We start from the raw sequence: 14,972 nt of genomic DNA, 5'->3' as shown, positions 1-14,972 counted from the left end.
CTATGAAGCTAGGCTAATTATATTTTGCTGTATTTCGTGCTCAAACTCATAGATTAAACCAAAATTTGCATATTTACAATATTGTTATAGCATGTACAGGAGTCTCACATGTACACAAGGTAATCTGGAAGTGTAGACAAAATGTTATTCACTCAGCTAAAAATTCGATCAAATGAGTGGCATTTAATAATTCACAGCCTTTCTCAATCCTTCCGTCTTCCATGCCGTGTTGAGCGTGATGGATTGTTGGACCAAACTTCGCTATGCTGGTCATTGATTGAGGGTTGGTGAAGGTGGAGGAGGGGGAGCTCAGGACCTGTTCAAATATCACTCGCCATTGATGATAGCCGTATCTGGGGATCAAATTCGGGTTGCCGGATTCATAGCGCAGCGCACCAATCACTACACCATCAATCGCACCTACCACCCACCTTCCCGGGTGCAATTTAATCATTTGGAAAATTGACACGAGTGAGTGAAAAATTAAATTAAATTTTTTTATCGCACGATCTTTGTTGCTGAAAATATGCATTTTGGAAGAAGTTAATGAAAAGAAGCAGAATTATTTTTACTGGGACAAGTGAAGTCATTTATTACACATTTGTCACTGAAACACAAGTCATGAATCAAATGTCAAAAGGCGAATGCTATTTTGTGCTGAGTAAGCTGTGGCGATGTCCTTTTGTGGTACTGTCACTCGGTTCCCAGGTCACCCTTTTAAGAGGTTTTTATTATCCCGCCTCCTTCGGAGCACAGAACACAGTATTCTACATTTTAAAAAAAACACCCACCGATGTTACCTAATAATGTATGAGTACAACGTCTTAAAACCCTGACCACTTAATCTACGGCTTGACAATTACAGTAATCACCGCATTAATTCTGCATGTGAGATCACGACTTTATTCTGAGAGTTAGTGTGAGCCTATGACATAAGCCAAAAGGTATTTAGACACACAGAGAGGGACACACAACATAGACACACATTGCTTCTGTATTCTTGCAACACTTATTGTCACAAGTACATAAGCTGTTCACGGAGATCATTGCCAAATGAATAATGGTCAATTTAGAGGCTAACCAACCATAAATGCCAACTGATTTTATGCAGTACAAGCGTCTTCAACCATTGACCCCATACACGCTATGAAGCAGATTCTAGAAAAGATAAATTACGATAAAACCCCATTATATACCTCGCTTTTGGAGATTATCAAACGGCTGAACAGTGGTGCTGTAGATAACTGTGAACGGACTTATCGTCACGTACAACAAGTTCGTTGAACAAAGGCAAATTGTTATAGGGAGGAATATTATTGGAAAACACGACTAAGTATATTCAGCAATTATTGAACCAGGATCGAATGAAGAAATCAAGCAGCGAGCTGGGGCAGTATGGAGTGCTTTGTGGAAAATTCATTTTGATAATGAAATGCAACATTCTCGCGTGTATGTGTGAAGACGACAGTTGGTAAACATGTCGTAGTACCTGATATACGGATCGGAAAACTGAAAAGTATAGAGAAATGCATACCAGAAGTTCAGAATCAGAAATGAGAATATGTATTTATGCTGGAGGAATCCTATAAACTATGACGCTCTTTTTCACAGGAGCCCAGTAGAGGCAGGTCAGAATGTCACAAGAACAAATAATACAAAGACACGACAGGAGTGAAAAGTATAGGAGAGATCAGCAAATCACAAAAAATACGAATTAAACGATACTATTTTTACTTAGCGGGTAAAGCCCACTGAAATATGAGCTTAATTTTCAGAAGTGACCTGGCCACAAATGACAGCTCAACGACGTAACTTATCTGGAAATTTACAGCAGCCAAATAAACTAAATCATTTAAAGGCGTGTTTCTAGGGAGAGACACAATGATGAACACGTGACTCAACTTTTTCATAAAGCTAATTATTAGGTGTGGGCATGAAACATCACGAGAAAGGATGACACCCCATGGATGAGACTGGTGATGGGAATGGCACCAAAGGAAGGTGACATTCCCGACAGTACGACCACTGCAATTATGGACGGAATGGAACAGCTAGTACTCCAGAGCGAAATGGATTGTGGGATTTTAGGACTGGCAACAACATGAGAATACCTCCATCCAGAAGTGGATAGATGAAGGCTGCTGATGATGATACATTTTGATACTTGCATCATCACCATGGCGAAAATGTCAAGTTGCCTTGTTAAAATTCAAGCAAATAAAATGCCGACAGATAAAACGTCGTAGGCTACATCTTGCACAAGGCAATGCTTATTTGCGTCTTGGGTTCAATCTTCAGCAACCGTGCATTGTTTAGAAGGCTACTTCACGTCTTCGAGAATGCGCACTTTCATCACGAAGTGTGTTTGCAATGTTTCAAATCAACCGTCTTCTAATTCAGCTCCACCAGTCGAACGTGTGGCCTTCGACGCTTTACGGGTGTTTATTAGCCCACACCACCGTCGCCAGCTGAATAATCAGCCATATTAGTGCTGATTATAACTCGCATACCTGCACTGTACACAGAGACCGTCGTTGTTTCGAAGTCGAACACAGGGTTGTTTTCAAGGGCACCCCCAAAAGGTTCAATTTCACTTCGGGGCAACGTTTCTCCCATTCCAGCAGCGACGACGACTTTTAAACGCACACAATGCCCACTGTTGTGCAACGCGTGTGTGTGTTTGACGTAGAGAGCAGTGGATGAAATGGGCAAGGAGGCTTGGCTGTAAAAAAAAGAGGACCCTGTGTGCTTGGGGCTTGTTTATTTGCGATTTTTCTGCCACGGCACACCTGCCGTCGACGGGAGAGAGAAAAACAAATAACCGACCTTGCCCAAAGTCATCGGCTGCAGACCCAATCACACAATTCACGCAGCTAAGAGCCAAACAATGTCGCTTCGACCTTGGACTATTAGACGGGGGTCGGCATCCACAATCATATATTGTTTTGTTCGAGCCTGGTGACAACAGCAGCAACAACAACAAAACCCAGATCAATATTTCAAGAGCCACAATGCAATGTGGATGACGACGCGAAGCAAGTCGTTGGTTCTTTCGGTAAAGTCACGTAGAAAGAAAATAATTGAAATAATAGAATATACGACGTTTCGATTGCAACACAAGCAATCGCCATTAGGTAGAACTAAATTTGAGAGAGAGACGAAACACAGACACGGAGACACAGAGACAGACACACAGAGAGAGACACACAACATAGACACACAGAGAGAGACCCACAACATAGACACACAGAGAGAGACACACAGAGAGAGACACAACATAGACACAGAGAGAGAGACACACAAGCAGAGAGAGACAACACAGAGACACACAGAGAGAGACACAACATAGACACACAAAGAGAGACACAGAGAGAGACCACACAGAGACACACAACATAGACACACAAAGAGAGACACACACAAAGACACACAGAGAGAGGCAACACAGAGACACACAGAGAGACACACACAGAGACACACAGAGAGAGACACAGAGAGAGACCACACAGAGACACACAACATAGACACACAGAGACACACAACACAGACACACACACACAGAGACACACAACATAGACACACAGAGAGAGACACACAACATAGACACACAGAGAGAGACAACACAGAGACACACAGAGAGACACACACAGAGACACACAGACACACAACACAGAGACACACAGAGAGAGACACACAACACAGAGAGACACAGAGAGAGACACACACAGAGTCACACAGAGAGAGACAACACAGAGACACATAACACAGAGACACACAGAGAGAGACACACAACATAGAGACACAGAGAGAGACACACAACATAGAGACACAGAGAACGCTCCAGAACGGCAGGACGAAGAGCTCCACCTGAACAAGAGAGCGTTACACTTCACGCATGAGTACTCGCAAGCCAGCCGAAAGCCAGCTAAGGCAGGTAGCTGATCAAATACGTGCGGATGTTGAACTTCCTTTGCACCGTGCGTAGCCAACCGTGCTGATCAGAGGTGCGTGCGAATGGCAACAAACTGAACACAAAAAAGCAGTTCTAAAGAAATTAGTTTGTCATCCTAGATGATTTCAAAGTGCACAGCTCCAGTGGTTCCCTAATAGCGGCATGAAGGAGCGTTCCAGACGGCCGCCAATGCGCGTACAGCGTTTGATATGGCAAGCACGATGTTTACGAAAAATTGAAAAACTATTTAAACTGTTAAGAGTTTTGAAGACATGTAGAATTCAAATGTGGGCAGGTCACTGAGTTCGTTAACCTTTATCTGTACCGGGGTCTGGCCAGGGGGAAAAAAAAGAGTACGTGGTGTATTAGCTCTACACGGATTAGAGTATCATCACCTGCAGCCAGAACTCTCCGGTTTGAAGGTGAATTTAGAGGACAGGCGTGTGCGAAGCTTAGTCATCAGAAACTACGAAGACGTAAACAAGGCTTGCATATAAAACAATGACTTGTTGATTTTTTTTTTTGGAAACTGGATACATTCCAATCGAGTCTGGATCCAGCCGCACACGTCCTGTCTAAATGAACGTTCTGTTCGTTGTGGCAGGGTTACGGCAAACGTGAATGTGACTTCTGTTTGTGATTTCGTGCTGCATAGGTTTTCGGGTTACAGAGTGTGTTGTTGGAAATGACGTCTGACGCTTAGAATTGTTTTATGCGTGGTTCATGTAAATATTTTATTTGAATTAATGCACCGCAAATGTTGCATTGTTTAAGGGGTGGAACAATGCATCAAATTATGAATTGATGTAAATTCTTTACAGTATAGCTGATTAATTACATATGTAAGAGCTGATGCTTTTTTAAATTCTAATCGGCCACCATATGCACATTGAAATAATAACGTCATTTTAATGTTTTATGGGTGGCTAGGTTGTTTTGTATGACAGTACAGCAAGACCTCAAGTGCTATTCTCTTACATGTCTGGTTTCTCGTCAGGTCACTCTCGTTTCTTCCCGAAAACACAAAAGCACTCTGGCAAAATGTTTCGAAAAGGATTCCAGATGGAGTCTGGGTGAGGCTTTCCTGGAAGAAACAGAGAAACTGCAGAGTATTGTTTCCGAATCAGAGAGAGCACAATTTCAATTATGCAATCTAAACACGAGCCTCAATACATCTGAACATTTCGCATATCCATTACAAAAAAAAATCCTTTAATGTTTAATGATCAGCCGGTTCCTGTACGCCACACGACTGCAATTAGAAGCAGAAACCCCATGTTCTTTCCACAGTCTCTACGCCGCCTTTTATGTTTTTTTTCTCCACGGGCACCGTGCCACTTTGTGCACCGATGCCGACACAACCGTGTATGCACGCGAACCCTCGTTTTTGTTTTGCCCATCATTTCCCATCGGAAGTCTTGAAATGAAATGTACAAGAGTTAGCCGATTGGTAGCCGCTCGTCACGAGCAAAAATAATCAGAAGGTTATGGTCTCCAGAGCAGCCCCCAAAGGGTCTTCGGACTCGTACGACAATAAGGGTGCACCAGACCATCTGCTCAAAGCCAAATCCTTCCAGATAAAATACAAAAGAAGCCATCATTATAAGAACACCATTACAATGATTGGTGCCACTCCTTGAGCATATTGGCACAAGACAGAGGAAAGTGTAAACAAATGACGCAATTTGCAGTGGACCCCTACGGGCCTTTTGCCCATGGATGATATCACGTGACTTTACCGAAAGAACCAAAGAGTATGGATTCCTGCAGTCACGAAAGCTTCAAATCAAGATGCAACTGATATCGATTTAAAGCTTTCGTGACTGCAGGGATTCATCTTCTTGGTTCTTTCGGTAAAGTCACGTAGAATGGAAATAATAAAAGAATAAAAAGAAAACATAATAAAATAATTCTCACGACGCTTCGGACAACGCAAGCAGCCGTCCCCAGGTGACCTGTTCTTCACCTGAGGACGGCTGCTTGCGTTGTGTCCAAAACGTCGTGAGAATTATTTTATTATGTTTATTTTTTATTATTTAATTATTTCCATTCTACGTGGTTTTACCGAAAGAACCAAGAAGACAACTGATATCGTAAAGTCGCGTGGCTTTGTCCAGCATAGGTCTGAAGTAACGAGAATCAAAACGACATTATTTCTGCCAGAGCCTCAAATGGGCTGGCAGCACCACTGACAGGACGAAGCAACACGAAGACGTGACATTTGAATATCGAACTGCATTTCGGTGACTCACCCAAACCGTGCCAAAGGTTGCTCTCCACAGTTTTTATAGCCCCAATGTTCCGCGAAAGATGTGACGAAACCAACTTGCGCAATGATCCAACACGCTTGCCGTGTTTGTGCGAATTCAAATTGCGTTAACTTATTGTGTCACTGATGGTAAAAAAAACACGAACATTTCATGTTCTCGGTCCGTTTGATCCACGTAGACTGGAACATGACGATGTTAAGGAAAAACAGGTGTCACCTTATGGGGTGTTATTTGCGATTACTGTACTCTGAAAAAAAGATCGTACAATCGTTGTACACTGAGTACAAATGGCCAAACTGTTCTGAGAACACGTTGCCCGCGGGAGCTGTAGAATTTGTGGATGAGTGGAGTACATTTGCAGATAACCCCGTGGACAATTATCCTGTCTTAATGTGTTTCTAAAGATTAAGGCGCTGCTGTTGTGGTGGATTCCTTTTCAAAATGTTTCCATGTTTCGTTTTTCTGTACAATTGTATCCCTTCTCCCCATGGGGTCACACCCGATAAACAACTTCTTAGCTCAATGGGCTCTACTCCTTGTGAACAACAATAAGTAAAATAAATAAACACTAAACGTTCGTTCCCCTCATCGCTAGCAGTTTTACTCTTGTCAAATTGACACGTTTATTTCCATTAAAAACGTGGGATTATCAACACAGCAGCTCCTAGCAACAAGTATATGGTGCTTGTTTTAACATCGGTGTAGCCTTAAGAATAATCTGAACATTAACTGCATGGGTTATGCTTTATTATCCCTTCCGATAAAACGCTTTAGAAAAACATTGCGCAACCATCGCACGTGAGGATTCATCACCGACAGAGAGAGCTTGGATCATCAAAGAGATCGGTTCCTCCTACAACTTTGTTATTTAGAGCAATTTCTTCAATTAATTTGACACAATCTGACTTGATGTATTTTTATTGGCACAAAGTAACTGTAAATTAACTCGAGATTACTTTGATTCACATGTCATGGGAAATTATTCCGTGGGCTTTTATCATCACGTGCTTGACATTACACTCAACAAATCTAATAATACAATGCCCCAACAACATTAAAATATTTTACAAATGTTACAAACATACACGAGTGATTGTCATCATTCTAATAATAATCTTTAACACGTTCAATATTTAAACCCAATTTCTTAAAACAAGAACTTTACAAATGACATTGTTTCGGGAGTGACCACATCTCGTCTCATTTTGGATAAAAAACCAACAAGTCTGCTGATACACTGTGGCAGGTGGGTGGGGAGGGGCTGGGTGGGGAGGGTGGGGCTGGGTGGGGAGGGTGGGGCTGGTTGGGGGGTGGGAGGGGTGGGGCTGGGTAGGGAGGGGCTGGTCACCCCGTGGTGCCCTTATAAAACCCAACGTTTAACCTACTCACGCCGGCTTTTTCCACTTCCGAGACTCAACATTTCGGTTTGATCGACGTGAGAAGAATGTCCTTGTCAGGGCATTAAAAGGTGTGGATGCAGAGGCGGCGTCTGTATTGACGGGACTTTAGAAGTGGTTCTCTGATGTCATATTTTGGTGTTTATTCTGTGGCACATGAAGAAAAGATTTCCCAATTAAAATGTATTCACCGCAGCACATGGATACAATTGGAACTGGGAGAAACCCCCCCCCCCAAAAAATATTTTATAATATTATTAAAAACTTGACTTCTTGTATGTTACGCTGATGGTTTTGCTCATTTTCAAACAGAGGTCAGCGGTGGCAAAGCTCTCACGGCAGCTTGCACTGCCTTTTTTGGTGCGGGGAAGGCCGTTCACTCTGCTGTGATGGTACGCCAAGACTGTGACTCCCCAACGCGTCCCTCTGAAGCCCGCAGCAATTGTAAACCCTTTATAGCCCGGTGACTTGCCATAGCACCGTTATCTACAGCACATGTACAGCCTCCTTGTCCCCCGTCGTCCTCTGAGCCAGAAGTCTCACGAGTGCATGTGGTCAGTCTCTCCGAGTTTATTTCTCCGCGTTCCCCTATGCCATGCCTCGTCTCTCGTCAAATCCACTGTCCTCAGTTCTCTTACCACTGCATCCTCCCATCTCACCCTCAGTCTCTCTCTTTCTACTGGTGCCCTACACCGGTGGTGTATCCATAGCCATTCTGATGACGTCTTCTTTGTCTTTGTGTATGTTGAACTTATACTGGTAGGAACCTCCTGGTTACACCAGCCCACAGGGGATTATTGTGTCCGTCCGTCCGTCGTGCATCAAAAAATGGGAGGGGTGGGGCTGGGTGGAGAGGGGAGGGTGGAGAGGGGGGTGGGAGGGGTGGAGCTGGGTGGGGAGGGGCTGGTCACCCCGTGGTGCCCTTATACAACTCAACGTTTAACCTACTCACGCCGGCTTGTGCCCGCCCTCACAGTCTCCCCCGTGGTCGCGTGGATTTGTCTCTGGGTCCTCTGGTTTTTTCCTTCCACATTTAGAATCAACATCGTGCGTTTAGACTAGTTGTCTGCTATACATTTTTAATCAGAGACAACATAAAATTCCACGTGAGATGCCACTTCATTGAGCTATTATTTGTGGGCAAGTCGCTTCTGAAAAAGAGCTGTATAGCTCAGTGGACCTTACATGGTAAAATGTTAAGTTTAGTTTAGTTTTAGTTTAATAATACCTTTCAAAGAAAAATGTAAGGCATTCGAAAATGTCATTTGTGAAACGAGGACAATGACACGGAGAGGGTTTCTCGCATTGGGCAGTGTGAAGGAAGGCAAGGAAGGTGGAGTCCGTTCAGTAAAGTTCAATTGTGGCGTCACACATTGATCACAATCTATGGGTCCAAAGTTTAGAGACGCACTGATGATTGACACGGTAATGCCTGTGCCATGCTACAGTCTGTTCAGTCAAGGTTGGAGAGCGGTAAACCATCACCGCTGTAATGTCAGCTGTCGTTCAAAGTCCACGGCACTATCACTGTAGTGATTACCCGTTGGCAAGAAACCACAAGTACATTGCAGTGCGTTACTACAGGTATGCCTCGATTTACGAGAGGGATGCGTTCTTAAAAAAAAAAACACGTAGAAACGAAACGTCGTTAATCGAAATGGCTTTTAATTTAATGCCAAAAATTAGGGGTATGCGTTTCGGACAGTCATTCCATCTTCACTCCGAACCTAAAACATATACACCTCCATCACTTTTCACATTGCAAAAAAAATAACCGAGAAAATAAATATTACAACGGTTGAATACTCATTCGTGTAGAACAAGAAATAATGAACATCTTCAGGTAACGAACCCAATGGTCTGCTGCTGCTGCTGCATGTTGGAACGACTGGCAAAGTGATTTGTAGGCGCTGTTGTTGCACTCCAGGGATACCGTGACGCTGTCCCGGGTAGATTCTTGGTCTCTATCAAGACATTTGGCTAACATGAAGGAGTAGGTGTGTTGCAAGAATGTCTAATTCTACTCTATTCTGCCCCCCTCCGTCTCTTTAGTTTATTATTTTGATCCCAATCCTTAATCAATAGCCGTCCTACGTCTATATACTCTGGTAGATTATCATATTGCGTCCATCCACTCATTATTTTAAATGTTAGATTTATACGTAACACATAGCGCAATTAGCACAAACACCTCAAAGCGTTTCGCCTAAAGCTTAAGTTACGGAGAACGCCTGTTGTAAAAACCAGGTCGGTTGTAAGACGAGATTTAAAGAGCGCAACTAAATAAAACAAATCCCTAATGGACAGAGGAAGGGAATTCGACAATCGCGGAGCACAGCCGTTTCACAATGTGCAATGCACGCATTGCAGTGAGCTGATTGTCGACCTACGTCGGCCCAAAATATCCCACAAGTCACTGAGGGCTTAAGGCGCCAGCGAGCAGGCGGTGAGACGGGAAGGATGACGGGGGTGGAAAGGGCAATGAATGTGAACAAGACGGAATGGATTCCAGCAGCAGCGTAGAGCCTTAGCAGACTGCTGGTGCAAGTGCTGTTAGTGAGCACCTATGAAGGCCGGCATGGCACACGAGTCGGTGGGTGGCCAACACCACGCCCGGCCGCCTTTGTCTCCCCAGTGGCGATGTTTACACTGCCAGGCACAAACACAGACAAAGATACCCCGTATAACATACTGTTGGGGCAAGTGCTGTTAGCGAGCACCTATGAAGGCCGGCATGGCACACGAGTCGGTGGGTGGCCAACACCACGCTAGGCCGCCTTTGTCTCACACACCGCACCAGGTACTCAATTGAGGCTGAGTCGACTTAGGGTAGGCCCATGACCGGTTCAGATAATCGTCACCGGTGTTGGCCGTGAGCGGGGATCGAACTCGGGTCACCAGGTTCGTAGTGCAGCTTAGCGCTAACCGCTGCACCACCGCTCCCCCACCCCACACACACACAGACACGTGTACGAAAAATAAGCAAAGCAAACGGAAGAGATGGTGAGATGACATCGTAGCATTTGGAGACCAATTCTTTGGCCAGGAACCCAAGGAAAGAAACAGCATGGGGAAGACCTTTACCCAGCAGTTGGAATTTTCAGTCTCACAACGACAATGCACCGTTCGATTTAAAGCTTTCGTGACTGCAGGGATTCATCTTCTTGGTTCGTTCGGTAAAGTCACGTAGAATGGAAATAATTATTTTATTATTTCCATTCTACGTGACTTTACCGAAAGAACCAAGAAAATGCACCGTTCATTTGTCAATCCAATGCTAAAAAAGGATGTGACCATACTTCCCCACACCAAATAATTATCATTTCACCACGCTGGTTCAGTGCGGCTTGAAAGTGGGGAGGGGGGGGGGACGTACCGATGGATTTTACTGCGCTGCCGTCCGCTGCCCCAACATCGCCACCCACGCCCGCTGCTGCTGCTGTTGTTGTTGTTGTGCTGTTGTTGTTATGTGTGATCACGGTCAACCATCAAAGCACTGGCGAGGCTCAAGCCTGCTTTGGCTCGACTCCGATTACACTGGTCTACAATCTTCTTGGTTCTTTCGGTAAAGTCACGTAGAAGGGAAATAATAAAATAATAATAAAACATAATAAAATAATTCTCACGACGTTTCGGCCACAACGCAAGCAGCCGTCCTCAGGTGAACGGCTGCTTGCGTTGTGGCCGAAACGTCGTGAGAATTATTTTATTATGTTTCATTTTTATTATTTTATTATGTTTTATTTTTATTATTTATTATTTCCCTTCTACGTGACTTTACCGAAAGAACCAAGAAGATGAATCCCTGCAGTCACGAAAGCTTTAAATCGAAACTGGTCTACAATGTTTTAGACGTCGTCTGCTTCAGAGATGCGCTGTTTATTATGGAGTTTGATGAGCTGAATTTTAAATGTGACAGTCCCCGCACGTGATTATCTGCGGGGGCTGTGGGGTCTGCGAAAACTCCGATCATCCACCGCCCTATTTATGCGAATCATGTTTCCCCCCCCCCCATCCTGCATTACCGAATAAGTTCATATTACCCACAATATTTTTCCCCGATAAGCGGTGGGTAAATTCTTAATATTTTCGACGATTATCCGCCTGATTATTTTCACGGATGAGTGGAGCCAATTTGTTCATAACATCGCACATAATAGGATCAGCGACTTTCATTCTACCCCCCTCCACCGCATCACTGCGAATAAGAGGAGTTCTACTATAGAGGGCCGGTGTGCTTAACTTGTCGTGACGAGTGTTCACATTCCCAGCCGCTTCACTCGTGGTCATCCCATCGGCTCTCAATTGACCTCTGTCCGTGTGTGTGTGTGTTTTGTCACGTGGGGGAGCGGTAGTGCAGCAGTTAGCACGCTGCGCTACAAACCCGGCGACCCAAGTTCGATCCCCGCTCACGGCCAACACCAGTGACGATTATCTGAACCCGGTGCTGGGCCTCCTCCCCTAGGTCAACTCAGCCTCAAATGAGTACCGAGTGCGGTGTGTAAACATCGCCACTCGGGAGACAAAGGCGGCCGGGCGTGGTGTTGGCCACCCCACTCCCTCGTGCGCCGTTCCGGCCTTAATAGGTGCTCGCTAACGGCACTTGCCCCAACAGCCTGGTATGCCTATTGGGGCCATCCATAAATGACGTCAAGCGATTTTGGACGATTTTTGATCTCCCCCCTCCCTCGTCACACGGCGTCACAAAACGTCAGACCCCCCACCCTCAAATATGACGTCACAAAGCTCTGCCCCCCCCCAACCATATTTCCATTTTGAAAATAAAACATGCTTCAAATCGCTTTAAACTATTGTCATTGTAGTGCGTATTTAATGTGGCGCTGCACTCTGATGTTGTAGTAGAAAACATTTATTAAAAAGTCTATTTAATTAAGTAGAACGTGTTGTCTATATTTATTTAAAGTTGCGCATTTTGATGTGACGTCACATTTCTCAACCCACCCCCCCATCGTCACACATCGTCAGAAATGTCTGACCCCCCCCCCCCCCCAGGTGCGTGACGTCATTTATGGACGGCCCCATACGGGGGATCTTTGTCTTTGTTTGTCACAGACGCACCTGCTCAGGTGTGGCAGGGCAGTCCGACGGCTCTATCTCACCCCCTGCTGACTGTGGCGGTACTGCACTAAAGACTTGCACATTTCACATTGATCGCTTAGCACCAGGCATGTAATGATAACAATACATTGATTCATCTTTCTATATGTTTAAGAGAAAAATATTTGTATTACCCTCGGGTTAAATGTATGAAAGCGTGCGCGTCAATCTAACGGAGCGAACACAACGACACAAACGAGACGTACAAATGTGAAGAAATTATTCGGCCAAGATGAGACGCTAAATAGTTGGTTGTTGAACTGAAATTGCAACTGGAATTGTGGCAATTCGTGGAATCTTTGGCCCGGGGGCTGAATTGTTGGTATTTTTGACAGACATGGCATTTTTACTGAGTTTAGCACGACCAATTTAGCCTCAGCAAGAGTTCACAAACAGCAAAAACTTTTTTTAAATTAAATTTCCATTTACGTTATGGCGGATTGGTTAGAAGTACAATATGGACCCGGCTTCCAGAGTTCGATTCCCCGGTCACGGCTAACATCAGTGGCGAGGGATACCCGAAGCAGTCCTGAACCTGCCTTCACCCTGCTGCTTGGACGAACTTGCAGTATGATAAAACACCCTTTTTGCTTCGTAGGGAGGCCTTGATCCAGCAGTGGATTAACAAGACGTCTGTACATTGTTGTTATGTTAAAAACACATCTGTGGTACTGAAATACAATGGGATTGCTCGTGCAATGTCATGGGAGTCTTTTTTTATAATTATTTTCACATACGCAGATGAGCAGCGATAGATGTGTCTTGTTAGCATGGTATAAGTTAATACTTGTTAAAGTGCACATACTACCGAGTGACAAAGGGGCAGCCCTGCAATTGCTTGCTCATGTCAGTGCTAGTGAAATGACTTCCACTAAAGACAGCCGCTGAAGATGGCATTTGGCCTACGCTTTCATGTTGGCCAGACAACTTGGGAGGCGGGTGGGGGGACCCGCGCCTTACCCCCACCACACGTGACCGACTGATCAGCCCCTTGACATTGTTGGGTGGACGGAGGCGAGCGGGGGGGGGGATTTAAGAATCTTGCACCGTGGTTTCAACCGCCATGCCAGGTGATCAAAGTGAATCTGTGACTGGAGTGCAAGTCGAGCGTTGCTCTCCGTTACACCGTGGAAGCATCCCCCAAGTTCCAAAATCCCTCCCCCCAAATAAAATACTACGATAAGATGTGCATTATGTAGAAATTTTTTCGTAGCCAACCGTGTAAATCGGATATATTCAGTAGTATTCCTTCTCCAATCAATTACCAAGAATAAACGATCACATTTTGATCAGGCTTGTTATGTTATATTTTCTCCGGTTATGATTACGTATTTACAACATTCGTGTAGTTAGTGCATACAAGCAGGGCAAAATGTATCCAACCATAACAGTGGTTATATTTCGATAATATTCCTTCACCAGTTAACTCATATTTGTAACCCACCACCACGCCTCCCAATTTGTTTTACTTCTAATAAAAAGAATATGTTAATGATTGGGCAAGTAAGAAAACTAGTCCACCAAGTACATGCTTGTACAATTGTATACACTTAATGAATAATAATAATAATCAATTTTCAATCTGAGAAAAATATACATTCAAATCACTCCAAATTAGTTGATTGAGATTTGTTGAAAATACTTATTTTAAATCGCAAACATCACTGGCATGGCATGTGGAGAAAATGTATCACTGTAAAACGCCCCCGCTGATCGAAATGTATTCTAACCCTGCGACGAGAGATGTGATGCTAAACTGCAGTGAATTTTTAAAGGGCAGTTACACCATCTATTATATGTACAATTAATTCGGTACAGACAAAATGACAACACAATTCCTACCGTGATCCCGGTTATCAACGTCGTTGGGTACATGTGTGTGGAATTTCAGCCGACGAAAAACCGAAAGTCAAATCCACACGTGGAAACAGACGGATTCAACGGAGATGTTCTGGTTCAGGTGTGGCAGGTTGTTTGAGTTCAAGTGACGGCTGAAATTTTTAGGCAAGGTCCATTCCTGGCACCGCCACTGAAATTGCCATTTCATTTGCAGCTGTAACGCATTGATTTCTGTTTCTATTGAAGATAAATTTCACCACATCCTCGGTAACTTAAGGCACGCTAAGGTCCACTCCCCCATGGCTCTGAGCCATTCGTACATTGATCCATAAGAGGTTGTTTTGAGGTTCGATCGCATAAATATATAAATGTGTTGTTAAACCCGCCAACCACCTG

Source organism: Lampetra fluviatilis, chromosome 32 (genome assembly GCF_964198595.1).
Source record: "Lampetra fluviatilis chromosome 32, kcLamFluv1.1, whole genome shotgun sequence".
Taxonomy (NCBI): Eukaryota; Metazoa; Chordata; class Hyperoartia; order Petromyzontiformes; family Petromyzontidae; genus Lampetra; species Lampetra fluviatilis.
The sequence above is the reverse complement of the archived record's forward strand: the minus strand, read 5'-3'. Positions refer to the sequence as shown.